A 26,771-nucleotide genomic window follows, 5' to 3' on the forward strand; every position below is an offset into this window, starting at 1 on the left:
GTGGATTGAGTTCAAGGTGGAGCTATCATGTATGATAATCTCAGGTTGTTGTTCACTGTTGTTGGTTCTCAGTCCAACATATGCTTCAATATTTTTAGTAAAATTGGTCTGGTTATTACAGATTCTTTTAATTTCTGCTTATCTGAAAATATCCTAATTTCATTGCCATATTTGAGGGACAGCTTTGCTAGGTATATGATTCTTGGTTGACAGTTTTTTTTCTTTCAGAATTTTATATATGTCATCCCACTGCCTTCTTGTCTACATGGTTTCTGCTGCGAAATCAGAGCTTAGTCTTATTGGTGCTCCTTTGTAGGCAGCTTTTCATTTTTCCCAAGCTGCTATCAAGACTTACATGTCTTTAAGTTTTGGAATGTTTGATCATAATATGTCTTGGTGATTTTCTTTTAAGATCTGTATGTCTAGAGTTCATTCAGTTTCTTGTATGCTTATCTTCTCGTCTTTCATGATGTTAAAGAAGTTTTCGCCCAACATTCTATAACAATTTACTCTGTGCTTCTTATTGTCTGTTCCTGTTCTGGAATTCCAATCACTCTTAAGTTACTCCTCTTCATGTTGTACCACAAAACTCATAGACTTTCTTTAGTTTTATAAATTCTTTTTCTTTATTGTTCTTCTAATATACTAGTATTAAGAAATTACTCTTCAGATTCATTAATTCAGGCTTCCATTGCTTGGAATCTACTCCTTTTCCCTTTCATTATATTTTCCATTTCTGAAATGATAGAACTACATTTCTGGATTTCTATCACAAGGTTTGTATTGTTTCAAATTTTATATTAATTTCTTCTGTTTGTTCTTATAGTGTTTTTCTGAATTCTTCTAAGCTGTTTCTGGGTTTTTCTTGCGTTCATCAATCTTTCTGTTACGCCTTAAACGTACCTAATAGATCATTCTTTTGAATTCTTTAGTTCCGTTACCTTCTTTTCTTCAAAAACTTTTCTGGCTCTGCGTTTTGGTCATTTGTTTGCGTCATTCTCTCATTTCTTCATATGAACTAAAATATTCTTGTCTCTGAGTCATTGTGGTATTGTTGTATTTGTATTTGAGTTACGATTGTATGCTGATATGTTCGTAGGCTCTCATTAACTGTCTTCTGTGGGTGTGGTTAAAGAATGAAAGTCTGTATACTGCTCTCCATTTGCTATTTATGCATCTCAGTTTAGGGCAAGTTTGACAGGTGTTGGCTGCTGTCTACTGCTGATTAGGAGCTGGTATTTGCTACTGCCCAGTGGGTGAAGCTGCAGAGGGTATGGTTATGGCTGGACTGTATGAACACAGTTGCTGTCTCCAGTCGGGTGACAAAGAAGAGTAAAACCCTCTCACCCACACATACAAGAAAACAAAAAAGAAGCAAAAATGAAAAGAGAAAATAATAAAGAAATTTTTTTAATACAGGCAACAATCAGAAAAAAAGAATAAAAAGAGAAAAGAGGTGCAGAAAAATGGCGCTATAGAAAAGTCAGAGAGAAAATAAAAGGAAGAAAATTGGAAAACACTGAGGAAAACCACAGAAAGGGAAGATGAGAGAAAGATAGTAGAGAGCAATAAAGAAAGGTCAAAAGAGGGAGGGAAAAAAAGAAGAAAAGGGGAAATGAGAAACAGAAGAAAAAGAAGGAAAAACAAAAGCGGAGATAGAAAGGATAAAATTCAAGGGACTAGAAAGTGAAAGAGAAGAGAGAATGAAACAATGAATGGAAAAACTCAAAAACAAAAAACCAGTGCAGCTGTTGGACCTGGTGAGGTAAAATCTTTGGAGGGGTTCCTGCCAGCCAAGGAGCTCACGAGGTGGGTGTGAGAGGGACTTGGCTGCAGAGTTCCTATAGGCCTGGGTGTTATTCATTTTCAGGGTACTCAATTCAGTAATAGTTCTTGGCAGTCCATGATGGAGCTGTTTTAATTGTGTATTAGAACCACTAGGGGACAGGGTAACTGGCTGTGAGTGTTTCCATTAGACAAATGCTGGTCTAGTGGTTCCTTCAGATTCTGCAGTTCCAGAGTCAAGCCATCTGAATCGAGGTACTAAAGCGGAGCAACCATCCTTCACCATAAATGGGCCTGGCTCCCAACCAATTGGCTCCAAACTCTCTAAGAGCAGGGTCTGTGCTGGGGATAGAGGGTGAGAGTCACCCACACCCCTGGTCATCAAAGGAACTTAAGGAAAAAGAAGGAATCACAACCTTCCCATTGACTATTCAGATCTGCTTCACAAGCTACCCTCTGTCACCAATGCTGTTTAAAAAATCCAAGATGGCCACGTTGTCTCTGGTCAGCCATCTGCCAGTCAGTCTCTCCTTCTCCCCATCCCTACTCAGTTTCATCTTCCAGCAAGCAGTGAATTCACTTCTCGTACCTTTCCTCTGAAGTTCAGGGTTCTAGGATTCTCATCTGTGTCTATTTTATTTGGGTTCTCATATCTTTGTTATAGAGGGACTGTGTAGTACATCTGCCTAGTCCACCATCTTGCCAGCAGTCCTTGCAAAAGACCAACACATACTACTTTGACCACTAATTTAACACTAGTTGTATACTGTCACATCTTGAAAACTGTGTACCCCTAAATTGACAACATGTAGGAAAAGCTTTTAATTATTTTATTGCCTTAATTGGGTCCCTAAAGAGTCCTGGTATGGCACTGTGGGTTAATGTGCTGGGCTGCAAAGTCGGTTTGAACCATAAGGTCGGCAGTTCAAGCTCACCAGCTGCTCCTCAGAAACCCTATATGGGGTCGCTATGGGTTGGAACCGACTTGATGGCACTTGACAACAACAACAAATTCAACTGAGGAAGTTTTGGTATGGCACTGCGGACTAATGTGCTGGACTGCAAGGTCAGTGGTTCAAGCTCACCAGATGCTCCTCAGAAACACTATACAGGGTCACGATGAGTCGGAACCAACTTAATGGAACTAACAACAACAATTCAAGTGAACAAACCCTTGAATGCCAGCGATTTGGAAAACCTTTCTTGAGGAATTAACCATTGTCCAAAAGACAGTTTTAAAGATCTATAATTGCTATTTAAGCTATTTTTACTTATGTTTTTGTTGTTAAGTGCCATTAAGTCCTTTCCAACTCATAGCATCCCTCTATAGGGGTTTCTAAGGAGCGACTGGTGAGCTTGACTCACCACCTTAAGGTTCAAACCAACCTGTAGTCCAGCGCATTAACCTTGAGCGCCACACCAGGAAAGTATGATTATAGTACTTATGATAATGAGGAAACTATTATCCAAAACTTTCTAAATGGCTGTTCTAAAATTCATTTGTTTGTATATATGAAGTGCACTGTCCCACAAACTAATGCGAACACGTCTAGGCACAGTTAAGTTTCACTTGCTTCTTCACTGCAATTTGTACTGTTTCTTACTTACACTTCTAACACTGCTGCTGTTTGTGTTTAAATAACTGTTTTCCAGAAATCTCAAAACTAAGGACTAGCAATGGAAATAAAATAGAACTGAAACAATTGTTAATTATCACTATGTCATTTGTTATGGTAAAAGAAAAATCTTTGCTCTGGAATGTTGCCTTTGTTCATTTCCATATACCCACTGTCACTGAGTCAATTCCGACTCACAGCGACCCTACAGGACAGAATAAAACTTGGAAGGGACACTGGTTAGCAGCCCAATGCTTAAACCTCTGTGCCACCTGTGGGACTTTCATTTCTATACAAAAACCAACCAAACCCACTTCCAGCGAGTCAGTTCCAACTCAAAGCAACCCTATACAGTGTTTCTGAGGCTATAAATCTTTACAAGAGCAGAAAATCTCATCTTTCTCCGGCAAAACAGCTGGTGTGGTTGAATTGCTAACACTGCAGTTAGCAGTTCAATGCTTATCCTACAGACCCACCAGGGCTCCTTTCATTTCTATATGTTGTTGTTGTTGTGATGTGCCATGGAGTCGGTTCCGACTCATAGTGACCCTATACAGGGTTTCCAAGGCTGTAAATCTTTACGGGAGCAGAAAGCCTCATATTTCTCCCGTGGAACAGCTGGTAGTTTTGAACTGCTGTCAGAACTTCTAAATTGACAACATGTAAGTAAAGTTTTGTATAATTTTATTAGATTAACTGGGTCCTTATCCTCTATCTTCTTTCTTCTGCTCTTCCTCTGCCCAGCATAATTATACACCCTATGGTGCCAAGGCAGTTCTTAGGAATACATTTTCTGATTCTTGATCCAAAGGAAATCATCAGTATTTATTAAATAAAGAACAAATCCACTGCTGTCAAGTGGATGGTCGGAGAACTGAGCCATAGGCTTCCAAGGCTGTAATCTTTATGAAAGCAGACTGCCTCCTTGTTCTCCATGGAGCAGCTACTGGGTTTGAACCACTGACCTTTCCGTTACAGTCAAGCACGTTAACCAGTGCACCACCAGGTCTCCTGAGAAAAATTTAAACAATACAGTACAGGTATATTAGAACTTTTTCAGTAATAGGAAATAGACAATTCAATTTTTCTTACGTGTGAATTCAGTCCCTGTGCCCAAGGTATCATAGTCTGATCACATAACAGAAATAAGTTTAGAATTCGTGTCTCCTAAATCAGGACTCTACTCAACATATAGCCTTGCCTCTAAATCAACCCCAAATTTTAATTTTTTTAAGTAAATGCATATAAAAACTTGGGGGAAAAAATCTTTATCTCTAATTCAGCTCCTGAGCTCCAAATTCAATCCATGTCAGTGCCCCTTTCCAAGTCAATGAATCCTAAACATAGTCCAAATTGAATTCATCATCTTATCCCTCAAATTTGTCCTACTGTTGTAATTAGTGTCATCAAGTCAGTTCCAATTCAGAGCGACTCTGTGTAGTGTTTCTGAGAAGCAGCTGGTGGGCCTGAAAGGCTAACCTTGTGGTTAGCAGTCCAGTGCTTATCCTACAGGGCCATGCCATACCAGGACCCCTTAGTATGAAAAGATGGATGGTCAAAATAAGGAGGAAAAAAGCCTTCTGTTTTTATTCTACCATATTATAAGGTCTTTGAACAGATTTTAAACTTTTTTTAAAAAAACAAACAATTACTCACAGTCACATTCTATTCAGGAACATTCTACAAGTAGCTTTGAACATATGACGTTTTTCAAGTGTCATTTAGTCTATAAAATGCCCAGGAAAAAAGAGATAAGTGAAAACTCTATATTCGCTAGACAGACATAAGTAGCCAACTACCTGCACTGTTCTGCGATATCATTTAGTTGGGCATCACCACCTAATATGAGGCTTCAAAAAGTTCATGGACCAATGGAACTAAAAGATAATCAACTTTTTAAAGTCCCCTAGAGTAAACTCCCCACGCTGACTCATGTACTTCAATGAGGTCAGGATGAACTGCTTATTCTTAAAGGAGACATGCAAACAAATACTTCCAGAAAAAGTTCCTTGGCTTCTTATTACCAAAAGTTTAGATGTACAGTAAAAACAGTAGAGCATAAAGTATAGAACACAGGCTCTGGAATCAAACCACTTGGCTTCTAATCTTCTGCAGTATGAGCTTGGACAAGTCATTTACTGAGTGTCTCAGTTTACTCTTTCCTCTAAAATAGGTATGCAATTCAGCTCTCCCTCGTCTATAAAATGGATATAATAAACGGTATGCAAAATCTAGAGTTTTTGTGAAGATTAAATGCAAAATGCATGTGTAGAATACTTGGCAAATAAATTGTATTCAGTAAAGATTCATTAAAACTCTAAGTACAGTGCAAGAAAGGCGTTCTGGTAGCGTAGAGGTTACAAGTTGGCCTGCTAACCTCAACGACAGCAGTTAGAAACTTCCAGCTATTCCGCGGGAGAAAGATGAGGCTTTCTGCTCCGGTAAGGAGTTACATACAGCCTTGGAAACCCTATGCAGGGTCACTATGAGTGGGAACCAACTCCACGGTACACTACCACCACCACCACCACAGTGCAAGAGATAAGTAACAGGTGTATGTTGTTGTTGTTATGTGCCTTATCTTTCTCCTGTGGAACAGCTGGTAGTTTCGAACTGCTGACCAGGTAACTAACTACTCCATAATGCTTATTTCAGTACTCCCCGGGATTCTCCTTTTCCACAGCTGTTTGCTACACTACAGCAAAGAACACTTAGTCTATTAGCAACAGATTTACAATTTTATTCCAGTACCTAACAAGTTGGCACCTTTTTGATAAATCTAGTTTCTTTCAAGGCAAAGATCCCCACTCTGCCAAGCAAATTTCCCTTAGCACAGAATTCCATTATCCCATTCTAAACAAAATGAGTTTACTAACTATAAAACACAAAACCCTCAGTCACATTAATGGTTACTACAACCATCTCAATGGTTATATTTTTGTTTATTATCCCACTTACTCTCTTAATCCCTGATTCAATAAATGCAAAATTCATATCCCTTCATAAGGGTTCAGACACAACAAAGAAATTATAACCATTAATTCAGAATAATACTTATAAAAAACTTTTATTGCTCCCCTCTGTTAAAGTGCTGGGGGCACTAAGTCATTATACTGAAAATATGTAAATAAATAAACAAACAAAAAGGGTTTAGACAATTCTAGCCCACTGAAACTAAAATCTACCATTTTAGAGTAATAGGGCACTTGAAAACATATGCTAGTCTTCTTAAAGTATTCAGACACTGCTTGTGGTCATTTGGGTGGAGGGATCTTAAAAATTGGAGTTCTATGTTGACGTCAGATGACAAATATCTGCCCAGAAAATGTTTGAGTGTGAAATGGTAGTCTAATAAAGGTTCAGCCATAGACACAACCATCAAAACAAAAGAAAATACATCTAGAAAACTCATTTAATTTAAAGAAACACAAGAGAAATTAAAGAAAAGTGAGCAAAAGAAGGATACTATGGAAATTACAAATAAGAGCAAGCAATAAACTCATAAATTGTACTGAGGGGAATTCTTATAAAACAAACCATAGTTTGTCTTTTTTATTTGATTTCTAGTATGACTATTTCTGCTAGGTGCCATCGAGTCAGTTCCAATTCATAACAACCCTATCCATGTCCAATGGAACAAAACAATGGTGCTGGGTCATCTTCACAATCGCTGCTATGTTTGAGCCCATTTTTGCAGCCAATGGGTCAATCCATCTTGCTACAAGGCATCTTCTTTTTTGCTGACCTTTACCAAGCATGATGTCTTTTCTCCAGGGACTGCTCCCTCCTGGTAATAAGCCCAACGAATGTGAGACAAAAATCTTGTCACCTTTGCTTCTAAGGAACATTCTATGTGTACTTCTTTTAAAACAAGTTTGTTCATTTTGTAGTACATATGAGAGTCCTGGTGTGGCTCTATAAGATAAACACGGACTGCTAACCACAGGGTTGATGAATCAAACCCACCAGCCACTCCAAGGAAACCCTACTCAGAGTCACTATGGATCAGAAGCAACTGAACAGCACTTAACAGTTAATTAATTCAATTACTTCTTCTTCAGTCTCTGAATATGATATCTGTTGCAGTTATTACGAGCCATCGAGTCAGTTCTGACTAGCAAAACTTACTCACTGAGAGGATGAAAAATTGGGACTTAAAGTAATCTGATTTGCCTAAGGTCACTGAGTTCAGTCAGCGTCCAAGATATCAAGAGCTACTCACACTTCCAGCCCAATTCTCCATTCATGCTCTATGTCTACACTAACAATTAGTACTATTCTTTAGCAGAGTATCTGGAACATTTAAATTCCTAACCTGAATATCTGTAGTAAGGTCCAGTACCACCATCCTCCACTACAACTGTTAATCAAAATGCACTATTCCATGTTACTTTTTCAACCTCTTTATCATTTTCAGTCATATTTTTTACTTGGAGTAACTGAAGCAGGAAGTTGAATGATAACTCAACTATAGGATTGGATTTGTAGATTTCTCTACTATTGCTTTAAATATGGAAGTCTTATTACTTTTCTTTCCCAAGCTCTGCCACATCATATGTTCTCTTTTTTTTTCCCTCATTCAGTCTAAAAAGTAAAAAATACTTTTTTATGTCTATTATATAAGATCAATCACATAGTTCACAAAGACAATGTACTACATTCTATTCAGGTGAGTAGCATCTAGGTTCTTGAAAACTCATGAGCAGCTATCTAATATGCAGCTATTGGTCTCTCCATGTGTGGAAGACAGAAGAGTGATAAGTACTGAAGAGGTGTGGAATCAATTGGTCCAATGGACTAATGGAACGTAAACCAGTCTGTACAATTTGTTCTCCACAGAAGAACTAGATAATGTCCAGCTTCCACGATCATCTGCTCAGGAAGGGATATTAGAAAGTCCTGGCATAAATGCGGAACAAAGCTTAAAATCATTTAATAATAATAATAGCAAAACAGGTTTATTGATCAGAAAGAGACTGGAAGAACCGAAGATTATGGGCCTGGACTACCTCTTCAGGTCTGTAAAGGAACCCACCCTTGTGGCCCAATTTATCGCCAATCAGTAACTAGGTTTATAAAGAGGGAAACGGGACACAGCAACACTAATAAGGTATGTTCACCATGGAATGGTCAATCATTCAAAATCAAAAGGGCAACATTTTCCTAAGGACAAAGTTGACAAGGGATGGGAAGGTGGTCAGAATGGAACTCGGAACCACAGGGAGGAAGCAGGGTAACTCTTGTGGTATAGAGGGAAGTGTAATCATTGAGATGAAACAAAGGGTATGGTTTGCTGAATGAAAAGTTGATGATCTTGTCTGTAACCCTTCACTCAATTCACAGTAAGAAATTAAAAAATGAAATAAAATTTACAAACTAAAACAAGAAAAAATAATGTTAATCAAAACTCATTAAAGTAAATAGAATCTTCTATTACCAGTGTTTTATTTCTTATTCTTTGAATAGAGTATTATTACCATTTACATTCTTTAAAATGTGGGTATGAAAAAAACAAAACACATACAGAACAAAATATAGTTACAATTAAATAACTGAATTTGGACTTCCTCAAAGGGTAGTAATAGTTTCTCAGTTCCTTCAGAACATCAATAAGGAGGCAATAAGAAGAAATAAGGGGAAAAACATCACTATAAAAATAAATCTCTGGCAATGAAATGATATACAATAGGATGAATGTAAAGGTAATGTTCTCCCATGTAAACTATCACATAATTCAAAATAAAACATTTTTTTTTTAAGTTTTACTTTTTTTTAGATACTAAGTAGTATCTAATCTGTCTGGGCGGGGCTGATGAAGGGAGATGAAGAGAGGACTCTTATGGTACAACCCCTTATACTTGCATTTTTGCAGGAACAGTATCATGAAGCCTAAAACTGATGGATATGTTTTTGATGTTTGCCACTTTTGAAAAGGAGCTCACTGTGGGGTCTGTGTTCTCAACCACTGAATCTGGATTCCATCTGTGAATAAGCCATTCAGACTCATACTCCCTATTTAACAGGGTCTTTAGTGCTGGGCGGAGGGGGAGAAATGATGAACATTGCATATAATTTATATTGTAACAAATACTGTACATTTGAGGAAGACTTTATTGCATGTGAGTAGCTGTAAGAAACGCATGAAGGATGCCAAGAATTTTAAAGAAATATGGGGGAAATACAGTGTGGAAATTAAGAACAAAAAACTAGGTCTAATATCCAAATGGACAAACTGCCAGTTTTATTTCCTTTTAACTGTCCACAGTTGTTTGATGCATTTAAAGATGATTTCAAAAAAAAGAAAAAAGACAAAAAAAGTCATAGGCAAATGGTTCATCCCGAGCTGTGGGCCTCTGCAGAGGAAAAATACTATCAGTTCCAGGCAACCAGCACTAACACTCACATGTTGCCACTGAGGAGTCCAGATAACCTTTTTCCAGACCTACATGCTTTGTGAACAAGTCCCTGTAATTGTTGGTTGTATGTATAATTCAAAGAACCAAAATAAGAAAAGATGTAGATTCATTTCATCATATTACACAGACTGAATTGTTGTATAAATTTATTTACTGCTATTTCTTTTATTTTTTCCTGTTTTAATATTTTCCTTCTCGCTCCCTTTTTCACTGAAAAAACTAGATTATATTGTTGACCTAAAAAAACAAAAACAAAAGACTATGGAGAAGAGTTCTACTCCGCCATGCATGACTTTGCCATGGGTCAGACTCAAACTGACAGCAACTGGTATCAACAAAATAGAAGGGGGGACAAAAATCTAAGTTGATGCTACAAAGAGAACAAATCATTCCTCATTGTACTGACTTTTCCCATAATGTAATTAAAATATATTTCTATGTTGTTGTTGTTGTTGTTGTTGTTGATGTTAGGTGCCATCGAGTCAGTACCGACTCATAGCGACCTTATGCACAGTAGAATGAAACACTGCCCAATCCTGGGCCAACCTCACTATTGTCACCATGCTTGAGTCCATCGATGCTGCCACTTGGCCAATCCATCTCATTGGCGGTCTTCCTCTTTTTCTCTGACCTTACCAAACATGAAATCCTTCTCCAGTGACCGGTCCCTCCTAACAATATGTCCTAAGTATGAGAGATGAAGTTTGGCCATCTTGGCCTCCAAGGAGCACTCTGGCTGCACTTCTTCCAAAATGGATCTATTGGTTCTTTTGGTAACCCGTGGCACTTTCAATATTCTCCTCCAACACCGTAACTCAAAAGCATCAATTCTTCTACAGTCTTCCTTATTCACTGTCCAGCTTTTGCATGCATATGAGGTAATTGAAAATACCACAGATTGGGTCAGGCGTACCTTAGTCTTCAAGCTGACATCTTTGCTCTTCAACACTTTAAAAAGGTCTTGTGCAGATTTGCGTAATGCAATACGTCATTTGATTTCTTGACTGCTGCTTTCTATGAGTGTTGACAGTTGATCCAAGAAAAATGAAGTCCTTGACAACTTCAATCTTTTCTACGTTGACAAGAATGTTGTTTATTGGTCCAGTGGTAAGGATTTTTGTTTTCTTTACATTGAGATGTAATCCATATCACCGAAATCTGTGCTCATTGACCTTCATCAGTAAATGTTTTATAGCCTCTGTAAAAATGACTTTGTGGGGGTGTCTGATCTCCTATGACTCTACACGGGGGAAGCAGAATCAAGATCAAAAGTTCAAGGCTGATTCCTCTGAGGTTGGAGGTCAGACATGCTCCCATCCTCTAGACATATCTCCACCCTCCAACTTATTTTTATTTTTATTTTTTTAACCAATTCTGACACAGCTCTCCCCTCAGCATCATTTAACTTCTATGCTAGGTTCAATAACTTGTTGCAATGGCCACACAGAACTCACAGACAATACTCATGATTATTATGGGGTTTATTAGGAAAGTAACAGTTTATAATTCAGGACCAGAAACAACTCACAATACAGTTCTTTGCTCAGAACAACTTACTCTCAGCCATGCCTGCAGGAATGGCTTTCTCTGGTCCTTGTTCCCTTGGGCCTCTGCCCTGCTAGGACAAGTGTTACAAAGCATTTCAGTTCTCCCAGTAAGTGTCTGGAGACATCCCACTCTACCCTAAAGCCCCCTGCCTGAAGGCACTCAGCCGTGGGGGGGGGGGGGGTTCTAGCACACTATCTCTCACTGTTTCTGGTGTTACACCTTTTTCTCAGGCTAGATTCTCAGCACAAGGATCCTGTTTCCAAAGTACATGTTCAACTTGTACTGGTGTTACACCTTTTTCTCAGGCTAGATTCTCAGCACAAGGATCCTGTTTCCAAAGTACATGTTCAACTTCTGACTGTTCTTTCTTGATGGTCATGAGGTCTCCTATCCACCTCTGGGATGGCAAAACTGACCAATCCCCACCACCACCTACGGTTCCATATTTTATTTACATGTTCCTATCCATGGGCTCTGGTAGCGTAGTGGTTACGAATCAGGCTGCGAACCTTAAGGTCAGCGGTTCGAAACTACCAGCTGCTTCGCGGGAGAAAGATCAGGCTTTCTACTCCCATAAAGATTTACACCCTCAGAAACCCCGTACAGGGTCGCTATGGGTCGGGACTGACTTAATGACACTTAACAACAACAACAACATCCATGGGCTGCCAGAAGAACCAATAGATCCATTTTGGATGAAGTGCAGCCAGAGTGCTCCTTGGAGGCCAAGATGGCCAAACTTTATCTCTCATACTTCTGACGTATTGTCAGGAGGGACCAGTCGCTAGAGAAGGATATCATGTTTGGTAAGGTGGAGGGTCAGAGAAAAAGAGGAACACCACCAACAAGATGGATTGGCCAAGTGGCAGCGTCAATGGACTCAAGCATGGCAATAGTAGTGAGGATGGCCGAGGATAGGGCAGTGTTTCGTTCTGCTATGCCTAAGGTCACTATGAGTCGGTACCAACTCGATGGCACCTAACAACAACAACAGTAACATCCCCTAAAATAGTCCTGGTATGGCACTGTGGGTTACTGCATCAGCCTGCAAAGCCATTTTAAATTACAAGGTTGGCAGTACAAGCTCACCAGCTGCTCCTTGGAAACCCTATACAAGGTCGCTACGAGTTGGAACCAACTCAACGGCACTTAACAACAGAAATGCCCCAAAAGACACCATGCACCTTATTAATATTACTAGCAAGCTATCTCTATTCCCTTTGTTGTTGTTGAGTACCGTGGAGTCGGTTGCGACTCATAGTGACCCTGCACAGGGTTTCCAAGGCTATAAATTCTTATGGGAGCAGAACGCCTCATATTGCTCCTGCGGAACCGCTGGTAGTTTCTAACTGCTGACCTTGAGGTTGGCAACCTGACTCATAACCACTACACTACCAGATAGTTGGGACCAAATTTGTGCCCTGGTAGCACCATAGGATAAGCATTTCTAACTGCAAGGTTGGCAGTTCAAACCCATCAGATGCTCCATGGGAGAAAGATGAGGCTTTCTGCTCCTGTAAACATTTAGTCTCAGAAATCCTATACAACATCAGAATGTTTTTGTTTTTTAACTCAGACATTTGGTGAGAGTTACAAAGAATAAGGTAGAAGGGCCACTAAGTAATTCACTGCATTACAACCAATCTTGGCATATGAAATGTTCAAAACATTCAAAGAATGAGAAAATTTAGAAGAAGTTTAAAACTATGATCTTGGAATTCATAAAAGTACCTTTTAAATAGTTCTTCTGGCCTTAGGCCTTCCTTTAATTGTAGGGATGGGAGGAGCCAGGAAAAGTGTCTAGAACGTCTTTAAAAGTGAAGCTTTATTTTTGTACGAAAGAAGCACAAATGGTGTGTTTTATACTGATAGCCTGAGTCAGGCTTCTAGTGACCTACGCCAAAGTGAAGCAGGTCTTGGCAACCTGAACAAATTTACCTTAGCTTCAGCCATGTTAATTAAAAATAAAGAAGAAAGTCGGTAAGATCCAACCAAACTGGTTGAGATCTCCATGCTTTCACCTTTTTGCTGACACCCAGATGAACAGTTGCAGGGCTCAGAGGGAGGCTGCAATTATTCACCACCCAGACCTGAAATTCCGGTTCTTTCACATTGTCCTCCACTTTCCAACCTTGGCCACTTGTGCCAACCTGGTGTTAGATTACACTCAGGGCTCATTTGTAACACCTTGCAAAAGAGCCAAACAGCTCACATACCAAGACCTGCCCATACCTGTGGTCTAAGATTAACCCTTTTTCTGAACAAGATCTGGAAAGAGGATTTAAAACCAAAAGAAAAATGTCCAACAGTAATCCAATATGATTTTAACTTTCATCATGAAAAAAGGTTAAATTCTTTCCTTTTTCAAAAACAGACAAAGTGATAATTATCACAATGTCATTAATCACAATGTTTTATTATACAAACTGACAGATGGAACTTTCTTCCCTCCAGGACCCAAAAATTGAATGCTTACAAAAACACATCCAGAGAACACAAACATGCTCAAATGTCCTTTATCAGCAAAAGCTGCTGAGGCAGTTAAAAAATTCTCTCTCCAACAAACAAGAATTAACTTGTAAGAAAACTGTTTCATTACTATCACTTGTTTATTCCCCCAGTTACGGTTTTCTCTTACTTAGAAGATCTGCTCTAGTGCAATGGTTCTCCCAATTGAGAATCTAGCTAATTCCCCTCAGCCAGTGTCTCACTCTGAAAATGACTAAAAGGAGAAAGAGAGGGAGTTATTCTCTAGAAGTCCCTAGAAGATTCTGAAACATGACACTCCTCCCTCTACGTCTAACTCCTACATTGCACAAGCCTCTTCAAGTAGAAGCTGTACTCTGTTCTACCCTTAACCAGGGATACCATCTACTGAAAGCAGAATCTAAGGTTCATAAGAATGTCTTAATGGACGCCAACTGAATTATTAGAATATCTGCTTCATAAATTCATTTGAAGGGCCACTTATTACCATGAGAAAACATAGGTGCATACATTTAAACACCTAGACTGGAAGCATGAGTAGTAATATTTCAAGGGTCAAACTTAAAAGGACACCTTTGTCATAATTTCATCTCAAAAGCAGGCATTTCTGCATTCCATAGTCCACCATCTCCCCCTACTCCCAAAACCATATCACAGAAGACAAAGCGGGCTCTGCCCCAATCCCAACAAGCCTGTTTGTACAGGTAGTCCCTGACTTACAATTTATTACTTATGACTGTACTCATGACTGTCTGGTTTTTTGTTATAGTTGTTTGTACTACATATAGCATTGCATCACATAATTTGATGATGTTATCATTCTCAAATGTTTACTGGCAGATTTTGAAAGACAGGATTTATAATGACACGAACTATAAAGGCATTAACAGTGAAAATTGAAAAAAAAAAAGAGGGGGAAGGCATGCAATTTACATCAAAATCAACTTAGGACAGATAAGAGTCTTTGGAACAGAACCCCACCACAAGTTAAGAACTACTTTTGTCCAGGTTTTTTGCCTGTGTTCACTGCCATGTTCAATCCAGACTTCTCCCCTTACTCTCTGTGCTCACTGCCATGTTCAATACAGACTTCTCTCCTTACTCTCTAAGGTTTCAGGAACTTCTTTCAAGTTTCAATGGAATCAGACATAAGGATGTAAATTTCAGGAGTCCAAAACATTTCCATCTTTTCCAGAGTCACTAACAAATTTGGTGGACTGTGAGATTCCATGTGCACAAAATTTCCTGCTCTCCACACATATAAGGAGACTCCAAGTTTATCTGTACAATTTGTCCACCAATCAATCACTCTTCTCTCAGTTTTCGTACTGTGGTGGCTTGCTGTGTGGCTGTGATGTTTAAAGCTATGAAACCAGTATGTCAAATACCAGCAGGGTCACTCATGGTGGGCAGAGCTTCCAGACTAAGACATATAAGGAAGGAAGAAAGAGAAGCAGATTACTTCTGAAGGGTTAGTCACTATAAAGCTTATGCATAGCAGCAAATCATTGTCTGATAGAGTGCTGGAAAATGAGCCACTCAGGTTTGAAGGAACTTAAAATATGACTGGGGAAAAGATGCCTCCTTAAAGTAGTTGTTGCTTGCCATCAATTCAATTCATACTCATAAAAACCCTGCACAGGGCTTCCCTAGAGCAGCTCATGGGTTTGAACAGTTGACCTTGCAGTTAGCAATCCAGTGCTTATCCTACTCTCTTCAAAGTAGAGTTGACCTTAATGTTGTCAATGGAGTTAAACTTCTGGGACATTCATTTGCTGATGGCGCACAACTCAAAATGAAAAGAAACAGCTGCAAACATGCATTAATAATTAGAACATGGAATGTATAAAGTATGAATCTTAGAAAATTTGAAGTCATCAAAAATGAAATGAAACATATAAAGCTTAAAATGAACTGGTGAGCTTAAAATGAACTGGTATTGGTGTTTCTGAATCTAGCAATCACATGATTTACTATGCTAGAAATGACAAATTGAAGAGGAATAATGTTGCATTTATTGTTCAAGACAACAACAAAGATCAGTCAATACAACTATTACTCAAGTTTACCTACCAACCATTAAAGTCAGTGATGAAGAACTTGAAGAATTCTACCAACTTTTTCAGTCTGAAATTGATCAAACATGAAAGCAAAATACATTAATAATTACTGCTGATTGGAATGTGAACATTGGAAACACAGAAGAAGGACTGGTCACTGGAAATTATGGCCTTGGGGATTGAAATGATGCTGGAGAACGCATGATAGAATTTTGCAAAACCAAAGACTTCATTGCAAATACCTTTTAAAACAACATTAAAAACGATTAAACACATATCCTTCTCCAGGTGGAATACTCAGAAATCAAACTGACTGTATCTGTGGGGAGAGATGATGGAAAAGCTCAATATCATCAGTCAAAACAAGACCAGGGACAAATTTGTAGAAAAGGACACTCATCTGCAAGTTCAGGCTGAAGCTGAAGAATATGAAAACAAGTTCATATTAGCCAAAATACAGTCTTTGGTATATTCCCTCTGAATTTCGACACCATCTCAAGAACAGATATTTGGTACTTTAGATACTAATGACCAAAGAACAGAAGAGTTGTGAGATTACATGTAGAATATCAGACAGGCAGAGAAAAAAAGATTAAAAAGAAAGAAAAGACCAAAATGAGTATCAGAAGAAACTGAAACTTGCTCTTGAGTATAGAGAAGCTAAAGCAACTGGAAGACATAAAGAAATAAAAGAATCAAACAAAAAATTTTGAAGGGCAGCTCAAGAAAAGAAAGTCAAACATTTTAAGGAAATGTGCAGAGAGTTGGAGTTAGAAAACCAAGACACGAGAACATTCAACGTTTCTCAATCTGAAGCAACTGAAGAAAAAAATGCAAGTCTCAGGTTGCAATATTGAAGGATTTTATGGGCAAAATATTTAACGAGGCAAAATGATGGAAGGAATATACACAGTCGCTGTTCCAAAAAGAAATGATTGGCATAAAACCATTTCAGGAGGTAGCATATGATCAAGAAACAATGGTATTAAAAGGTAAGTCCAAGTTGCATCAAAGTCATTAATAAAAAATAAGACTCTCTAATTGATAGAATACAAATTGAAATGTTTCTACAAACTGATAGAGTGCTGTAAGCACTCACTAGTCTATGACAAGAAATTTGGAAGACAGCTACCTGGCCAACCAACTGGAAGAGATCCATATTAGTGCCCATTCCAAAGAAAGGTGATTCCACAGACTCTTTAAAGTATTGAATAATACCATAATATCACACAGAAGTAAAATTTTGTTAAAGATAATTTTAAAATGGTTGTAATAGTACATCAATAGAGAGATGCCAAAAATCCAAGCTAGATTCAGAAGAGGAGGTAGAAAACTGGAACAAAAGACATCATTGTCAGAAGGATCTTTGGCTGAAAGCAGAAAATACCAGAAAGATGTTTACTTGTGTTTTATTGACTTTGCAAATGCACCCAACTGTGTGGACTATAACAAACTTTGGAAAACAATACTAAGAATGCAAATTCCAGAACAGTTCATTGTGCTCAGGAGGAACCTGTACATAGACCAAGAGGCAGTGGTTCAAAATGAACAAGGGGATGAGTGGTTTAAAATCAGAAAAGATGTGTGTCAATGTTGTATCCTTTCACTATACTTATTTACTCTGTTTGCTGAGCCTATAATCTGGAAGCCAGACTATATGAAGATGGAGGAGGCATCAGGAATGGAAAAAGGCTCATTAACAACCTGTGATATTCAGACGACATTACCTTGCTTGCTAAAAACACAGTCAACTTGATTGAAGCAAAGAATTAAAGCAAAGATCAAAGAATTAAAGCAAAGATCAAAGAATACACACAGCCTTCAGTATGGATTGTTGTTGTCAAGCACCATTGAGTAGGTTCTGATTCATAGCAACCATCTATAGGGTTTCAAGGAGCAGGTGGAGGGTTTAAACTGCAACCTTGTGATTTGCAGTCCAGTGCTGATCCTACAGCACCACACTAGAAGTCCTCAGTACGGATTGTATCTCAATTAAAAGAAAACCAAACCCATCACATCTGAACCAATAAACAACATCATGATAAACGGGAAAAAAACTGACACTGTCAAGGTTTTTATTTTTCTTGGCTCCAGAAGCTACAGTCATAGAAGCAGCAGTAAAGAAATAATAGGACATAGTGTACTGGGCAAATCTACTACAAAAGATGTCTTTAAAAGCATAAAAGAGCAAAGATGTCACTTTGAGGGCTAAGGTACCTGACCCAAACCATAGTATTTTCAATCATCTCATATGCATATGCATGCAAAAGCTGGATAATGAAAAATGGAGACCAGATATAATATGATACCTTTGAATTATGGCATTGGAGAAATATACTGAATAATCTTTGACGGCCAGAAGAACAAACAAACGTGTCTTGCAATATAAAGTTGAATTCTCCTTAAAAGTGAGGATGGCAAGACTTGGTCTCACCTACTTTGGACATATTTTCAGTATGGTCCATTCCCTACCTAGTAAATGGCATCATGCTAGGTAAAAGATCAGTTAAAAAGTGAAAGATCTCAACAAAAATGGAATGACACAGAGCTACAGCAGTAGACCCAAACATAGCAACCATTGTGAGGATGGTGCAACACTGGGCAGTGTTTCTGTTGTACACATAGGGTCATTATGAGTCAGAACCAACTTGAGGGCATGTAACAGCAACATATCATATGTGTATCTCAAAATACTGGACTTAATGACTGGATATTTTTGCATAATTTTCTTTTATTATGACCTATTCTTTTGAGAAAATTTTAATGGGATTTGAAATGTGCAAGCTGTCTAAATAAGATGCAGCCACTTCCACCCAGTAAGAAAAGCTAATAAAAAATAGACCCCTAAGCTGAACACTGTGGGTAAGACCAAAGACCAAAGATAGCCAGGGTCCTTGCTTCCATGAGGCTCACACTCCAGCTCAGAAAACATGAACAACAACTACATATCACAAGGCTGCTGTTGTGGTTAAGTGATGCTAAGTCAGTTCCGACTCATAGCAATCCTGATTAGGATTTTCAAGGAGCAGTTGAGGGGTTTGAAATGACAACCTGTGGTTCACAGTCCAGGAGTACTGCATCGCAAGGAATACTTATTAAATCCTAATAATGTGGCACGCTATAGGATAAACACTAAACCACAAGGTCAAATTGAACCTCAAGGTAGCAGTTCAAACCCACCAGCCACTCCTCAGAAACCCTATACAGGGTTGCTATGAGTGGGAACCGATTTGAAGGCACTTAACAACAACAATAAACCTGGTCAGTACTGCAAAATTTCAAAAGAATTCAGAATGGTCAAATAGGTAAAAGAAATACTTCACAGCAGGGCTAAAACTGAATGTTAGAGAAGAGTACAATTTAAAGGGAAGAGACTGTAAAAAAGGAAAAGACAATATGTAAGCTTATATGTGTGGTGAATGTTGAAACACAGAAGAATTCAGAGAATAAAAAAATTAGTTTAGAATAGTGTTAACAGTTTAACAAGAACTAAAAGTTCCCAATAGGAATTTTTAAAGTTTTGTTTTAAAAAAGCTAAATAAACAAGGCAAAACACCAAATTACGGAGTCTTGAAATTCAGATGGTGGAATTTAGAATTGATTTGGGAAGAAGTAGAGAGTTCCTTGAGGCTTTCAAATAGGGTTCCTATGTTTTAAAAGCTCAATACAAGTTATATACCTGGCATCTGGCAACTACCATCCAAAAATGATGAGGACAGCATAAACAAACATTCTACCGCTTGACTGCTAGAGCGATAACTTCTGGTCACCAATAATGTGCAGTCCTCCTTGAATTCTTCTTTAATTACTTTTAATAGATTCTCAACAATGGCTTTCAAATTGCCACGGTATGGAAAAATTCTAACAACAACAAAAATTCACTTAACTAATGTATTTCCTTTGCCTAAGGATTGGAAGAGAGGGGAAACAAGAATATTAAAAAGATTTCCCCAAAGATCCTATTGCTAACCACACAAACCCTGTTGTTGCTATTGTTGTTAAGTGCCATCAAGTCAGTTCTGACTCATAGTGACTCTGTATAGGGTTTCTGAGGAGCAGCTGGTGGGTTTGAACCACCCAACCTTTGTGGTTCAAACCAATTTTGAGGCTGAGTGCTTATCCTTACAGTGCCATACCAGGACTACTACATAAACCTTACAAGTTATCTAACTGAGCATCAAAACTACCTACATCCATTGGCACACTAATGAAACTTTGAAGCTGGTAAACTAGCTGCATTTATAAATGATTTTGTCTTGTCATTCAGTATTAAATACTTTGAACAGAAGATGCAGATTTAGTTATTCAATGAAGAAAGAGATGAGCCTATAGTAGATGCAAGTCTTTTAGTCGCTTAAAAGACTGCTATCATCAGTATTAACAACATCTTTACTTTCTTCCAAGGTGATATTTAGAAGAGACGCTCCTGTGAAAACTTCGAGTTGAACAAGTGAGGCGGTATTAAAACCTAGCTCTCTTTATTAGAGGTGTTTTCTGCTTTATGTTCTGTTCTTGAAAAGTTCAACTATTCAAAACTGCCTCAACACACACTTAGTAGTTTTTAAAGACATCCTGGAATTGTACTCAATAGCATAAACAAGTCCGTTTATGTTGTTATTTATTGGTAATACCTTATTATCAATGAAAGAGCCTTATAATTTACAAAGCAAGATAGAGGTACCATTTTACTTAAGCCAGAAACCTCTCTAACAACCACTGAGGTACTAGATTTTGCACAATACAAAAAATTGTGGCACTTATCCTCAAGGAGCTTAGGGAAAAAATAATAATAAATCAGAAAACAACAGCTACCATTTACATGTGTGAGACCTTATGTCAAGCATTTTACTACATTGCTCATTTAAGCTTCATTACTAATCAGTAATATCTACCTCACTTTAGAAAGGAGGAGACAATGACTGAAGAAGCCAATCAAGTAAGTCCAGGAACCTCCGTCATGGTCAACACTGTACTCACAGATCTTGATACAGGAGATCTACAATAAATCTCTGTCAAAGGAATATTCAGAGTGTTCAGAGACAGAGTTGAGATTTGAGCCCATATTTGATTCAAATTCATGGACCCTAGCCATCCACTCACAGCAAATATCCAGAGAGCACCTGTTTCCAGTCACTGTTCTAGGTGCTGGGAACATGTTGTTGTCAAATCAGTTCCATCTCAGGACCCTGATATGGGGTTTTCAAGGAGTGGCTGGTTGGGTTTGAACTTCTGAACTTGTAGCAAGCTATAGTGCCACACCAGGACTCCACTGCAGATACAGTATAGAATAATTTCTGCCCTCATGGGTCTTATCATTATTCTCCCCATAATTCAAAATAATCTGTTTATAAAACATGGAATTGAATTGTCTGTCAATAGACTTATTTTACAACCCATGACTAGAAAAACTATGGCCACTCTTCTTCAATGTCTATCTGCCAGCTACACCCTAGTTCCCAAAATAATGTGGCCTCTATTACACAAAGTAGGGAATGAAAATTTTAAGGGGAAATTGGTGGGGTTTTTTTTAACTTTCAGATATAAGGAGTTGTTGTTGTTGTTAAGTGCCGTCGGGTCGATTCCCACCCATAGCGACCCTGTATAGGGTTGCCAAGGAGCAGCTGGTGAGCTTGAACCACCGACCTTGCGCCACACCAGGACTCCTGATAAGGAGAGGCGACAGAAAAATGGGCACAGCCAAATCCAAAGGTGAAGCCAGTTCATCTAGTGGTAAATCAGGGCTTGCATTTCACTTGTAATTTTTTATTTGAATTTGAATGAATTGAAAGTTAACATCAAAAAATGTGGACTAGGATAAAAATGGACCACTGATCGCATACTGGGTTACAAGCTGGGCTGCTAACCTCTAGGTCAGTAGTTTGAATCTACCAGCTGCTCTGCGGAATAAAGATGAGGCTTTCTGCTCCAGTACACATTTATAGCCATAGAAACCCTATGTTGTGGTTAAGTGCCATCGAATCAGTTCTGACTCACAGCGAGCTTGTATAGAGTTTCCAAGAAGCGGCTGGTGGGTTTGAACCACCAACCTTGTGGTTAGCAGACCAGTACTGATCCTACAGCGCCATACCGGTACTCCTGGAGAACCCCCATAAAGGGTCCTTGTGAGTTAGAACCGACTTCACAACACACAATCACCACCACCACCAGAATAATAATGAAAGCATCCCCTCTATAAATATAGCAGCTCAGGGTACAAGAGAAACTTCTTCCTGCATTTTTTCCCTATATAATGGATTGTTGTTGTTGTTGCTGTATAGTGCCATCTATTCAGACTCATAGCTACCCTGTATAGGGTTTCCAAATGAATGGTCCTCTGAAATAATTAGTGCTGTATTTTGTATTTATCTGACAAGCATTTAGGTACCTATCTGTCAAGCATCGATGGGTGACAACAGAGCATGTGACTAAGACACAGTCTTGCCCTATGGGCAATCATAATGCACCACTTAAGGCAAATGCAAATCGTAATATTACGTGTAATCTAGCATAACTGGGTACAAAGCTCATTACCCCATGTTATTCAGTAATTATTTACTTTGTTCTATCTTAAGAGTATAAGATACATGGGAAAAAGATACACATATTTTGTATGATCTATATATATTAACAAGCATAGTTTTAAAGAACAGTAAGCATATACTTACTGTGTTGAAAGTCAAATTGGTCCACAAGATCAAAAGTCACACTTCCTTTTTTACGTAACGGATACTTACTTACTGAAATTATTCATTAAATAATTTGTGTTTTCATATGCTTGTTTTAGCATTTTACAGAATTTTACAAGCTGTTCTTGCCTGCCAGAAGCAGTTGGTGGTAAAACTAGGACTTCACTATCCAAGTGAAGAATAGTCTGCTTAGCTTATTTTCTGATTCAAACACAGAATACACTAATACCGCCGATACTCAACAACCCTGGCAAACTGTTTTTTACCCGTCCAGTCTCCAGCAAATTTTAGTAAAGAAAAGAACTATTTCGTTGGTTCTTCCAAACACTGTAAAATTGAAATTCATAAATAAATCCTTCATAATTTTTCCTTCAAACTTTAAAAAGCAGACTTGAAACCTTAGATTTGACTTATATTTATTGTGAAGTAACATCAATTTTCAATTAGAAAAACTAAATATATGAACTTTATAACATATTTCTAGACTAGGAAGGTCAGGTATAAACTAAAGTTCTACTTGCAAAACATCTTTCTCTGATGACAAAATTAAAAACTCACACAAAGCTGAAAGACAAGAGCAGACGGCGGTGGTGGTGGTGGTGGTGGTTATGTGCCGTGGAGTCGGTTCCAACTAAGGAAAAGTAAAAAGTGGTGGAGGAAATTATTCCCTCTAGTCAATTAACAAAAGTCAGAACTACAGTGAAGAGCTACATAGCTTTTCCACATTACAGTAAAAAGGAAATGATTTTTTGTTCACAGCATTCTAAAGTAACTAAGGTATTCTCATCTACATTTTTAGTGGACCAATGAATAATTGTAACTAGGACAGAAGCAAAGGTATTTGATGTCTATAAGTAGTAAAAACACAGTGTTTAAGGGGAAGGGGGAGTAAGGAAGCAGGAAAGAAACATTTTATTAAAATTATTTCATACACTAAGTCATAAAGACATATTGTAGAAAAGAACCATATTATATTTCTTTAATCAACTTGTTGATCCCAGGATGGAGAAAATAACTATCACACATATTTATCCCTCCAACAAATATTTATGAAACCTATTATATGGTCCCAGTGTGGTACTATAGGATAAGTACTGGACCATAAGGTCTATTTGAACAGCTCCTCTTCAGAAACCCTACTACACAGGGTTGCTGTGAATAGGACCTGACTTGACAGCACTTAATAACATTATAGAGTAGGTACTAGGTATATTAAAATAAAAATGCAGATTTAGCCTTAAACACCTGAATTCAAGTCCTAATTCTGCCAATTACTAACAATATTTTCTTGGGTAAGTCACCTCTATAATCCTCCATATTTTATCATCTGTAAAGCTATACATACGAAAATATGATTTACCTTGCAAACCTTAAAAGTTTTAAGAAGTCCTAATATACCAAGATACAAAAACAATGTGCCGATACTAAATTTTTGACATTAAAATATTATCTTGCCAATCATTAAATTTATACCATATTAAACTTAAACACTGATCTTTTATTGCCTATAAAAATTTCACAGAAGTAAATACATTTTGAATTATTTTAAAGCTGTATTTTCCTAATAGGTCTTATAGTAAACATTTAATTGCCATCAAGCAATCCATATAAAACAAAAATCAGGTCTATTAACATCCATAGAATCAAAAAGTAACACAAGTGTAACGAAACAAGTTTATACTTAACTGGTCTCCCTGATGGGAAATTAAAGCAGCAATTGTACATCTGTGTCTCTGTTCCTCTCATCGTGGTTTAACTGACAGGAAGCAGAGAATAAGATACAGCATACAAACGTCAAGTATTTCCTGCCTTCTCTGCTACATCTTTATGTCTTGTTTTATAAATAGTCCAATAGTTTACGTGAAAATATATTTTAAAAAAGTGTTAGAAACATAGGAATAGTGAGGGGTGTTTATGAAAACAGAGCCAATAAAAAAGTATTTGGGGTGGGAATCTAAATTTCAGTATATACACAAAGACTCATTACAGTCTTCTGAAGAAATATTCTAAGGAATAAACACAATTAGGGCTTGAAAACCACAATGACTGAGTAAAAATCAAATGTATGAACAACAGAAGGGCTCAAGCTACTATACTCAAGTGGTTAGATATAGTGTCTCTCCCTACCCCTGCACACACACACTGCCCTTATCTATCAAAAAGATAACTACCACCAAAAAAGTAAATAAATAAACACCATCAAGCAAGTGACTCTCAACAAGGCAGAACTCCACTTTGCTCTTTGGCCATTTTTACTTCGCTTCTTGCCAGCACCCTGCCCTAACCAAACAATCTCTACTCCCTTGCTCACTTCCCTATATATCAAAACTTGGTTCACGTCATTTACTCCCACAAGGGGGCTTCAAAATGTTCATGGGAAAATGGAATTACAAGACAATGGAATTTTTCCATGAACATTTTGAAACCCCTTAGAGTATGCTCACCAATCAACAGTACGCAAACCATATAAAACTCTATTATCAATAGATGTAATGCTGCCTGCTACAGCATTTTAACTAAACTTCTAATTAATTACAACTAAAACAGGTTTTGTCACGGAAGAAAGATGAAGCTTTCTGCTCCAGCAAAGATTTATAGTCTCAGAAACATTATACAGTGTCATCATGAGTCAGAACTGACTCCACAGCACACACATGCAAATGCCACCATAGCTTTTATATGACAAATGTGTTGTTTGTCGCAAATTTCTATCTACAATCCAGACCTTCACCCTGGGCTTCAGGACTGTGTCCATTCGGGTATTTAATGAGAACCACAAACTTAATTCAAAACGAAACTCCTATTCTTCTATCCCAAACCACTGGAACCTGGTGTGGCACTGTAGGATAAGGACTGGACTTAACTCTAGGTCAGGGTTCAAATCCACCAACAATCCCTCAGAAACCCTACATGAGGTCGCTGTGAATCAGGGTTCAAACCCACCACCCACCCACTCCGTGAAAACCCTATGTAGGTTCACTATGTGTTGGGGGTTCAAACCCACCTGTCACTTTTCAAAAACACTATACAAAGTCACTATGAGTAGGAACTGACTTGATGGCACGTAACAGCAAGAAGAAAATACAGGTGGCCATTTTATTTCATGCCTAGCTGCCTCCTAAGCTAGTAATCCTTAAGAATTATCTCAATTTGTCACTAATCTTCCACATACTCCATAAAGTTATTCAGAGTGCAACTTCTTCATCCATACTGGCCACTTCTTAGTGAAACTATGAACTGTCACAAACTACCACAACTCCAATTTTAGCAGGAGTCAGTGCTATTCTTCTCTGGGTCAAAGTCTAAAATGATTCCTCTTATCTTACTGCACATAAGCCAGTCTTGGATTTCCTGTGGCCATTCTATTTCCTAAACATAATTTAATATACGCCTAGTAATCTGCTTTGAACATGGTATGATGCTTCTTTAAAAAGTAACAGTTTTTAAATGAGTGACTTGAAAAAACAATTCCTTTTTTTTTTTTTTTCAAACAGAAGGGTCTAGTTCCTTCTTTTCAATTGTCTTAGAATTGTTAACATGTATACTGCTCTTACTTATAAATGTTTTCACTTAATTCTCCCCTAGAGCTTATTACTGTTGTCTCCCACATAGCTTGTTATTGTTGTGAAGTGCTGTTGAGTTGGTTTCAACTTATAGCAACCCTGTGCTGGAATTCTGAGGAGTGGCTGGTGGGTTTAAACCACTGACCTAGTGGTTAGCAGTCTAGTGTTTACCTGATATTGACACACATGGATACGTATGTATGTACATTTTGTGTGGTATTTTTTATTTAACTTTTTATTGTGAATTGAGTGAAGGTTTACAGACTAGATCATCAGTTTTACATTTAATAAATCAAATACTGTCTGTTTCATCTCAATAATTAAAATCCCCTCCACACAACAACATTTATTCCGCTTTCCTCCCTATGATTCCTATTTGCATCCTGTGTGGTATATTTATTTATATACATATATATACACACATATATACATATATAAAAGGTAATGCTGCTGTTGTTAACTGTCATCGAGTTAGTTCTGACTCTTACCAACCCTGTATGTTGTTTTGGAACAGCAGCTGGGGAGCATGAACTGTTGATTTTGTAGCTAGCAGTCCAGTGTTTGTCCTAAAGCACTAAAACAGAACTCCATAAATAATACTATACTATAT

General features: G+C 37.9%; 1 pseudogene; it reads left to right on the forward strand.

The window, feature by feature from the left end:
- The first annotated feature begins 20,827 nt into the window (after positions 1-20,827).
- LOC102837158 overlaps positions 20,828-26,771 on the forward strand; it is a 55,743-nt pseudogene continuing 49,799 nt past the window's right edge.

The sequence above is a fragment of the Chrysochloris asiatica genome, unplaced genomic scaffold (genome assembly GCF_000296735.1).
Source record: "Chrysochloris asiatica unplaced genomic scaffold, ChrAsi1.0 scaffold00022, whole genome shotgun sequence".
In the NCBI taxonomy this organism is placed as follows: domain Eukaryota; kingdom Metazoa; phylum Chordata; class Mammalia; order Afrosoricida; family Chrysochloridae; genus Chrysochloris; species Chrysochloris asiatica.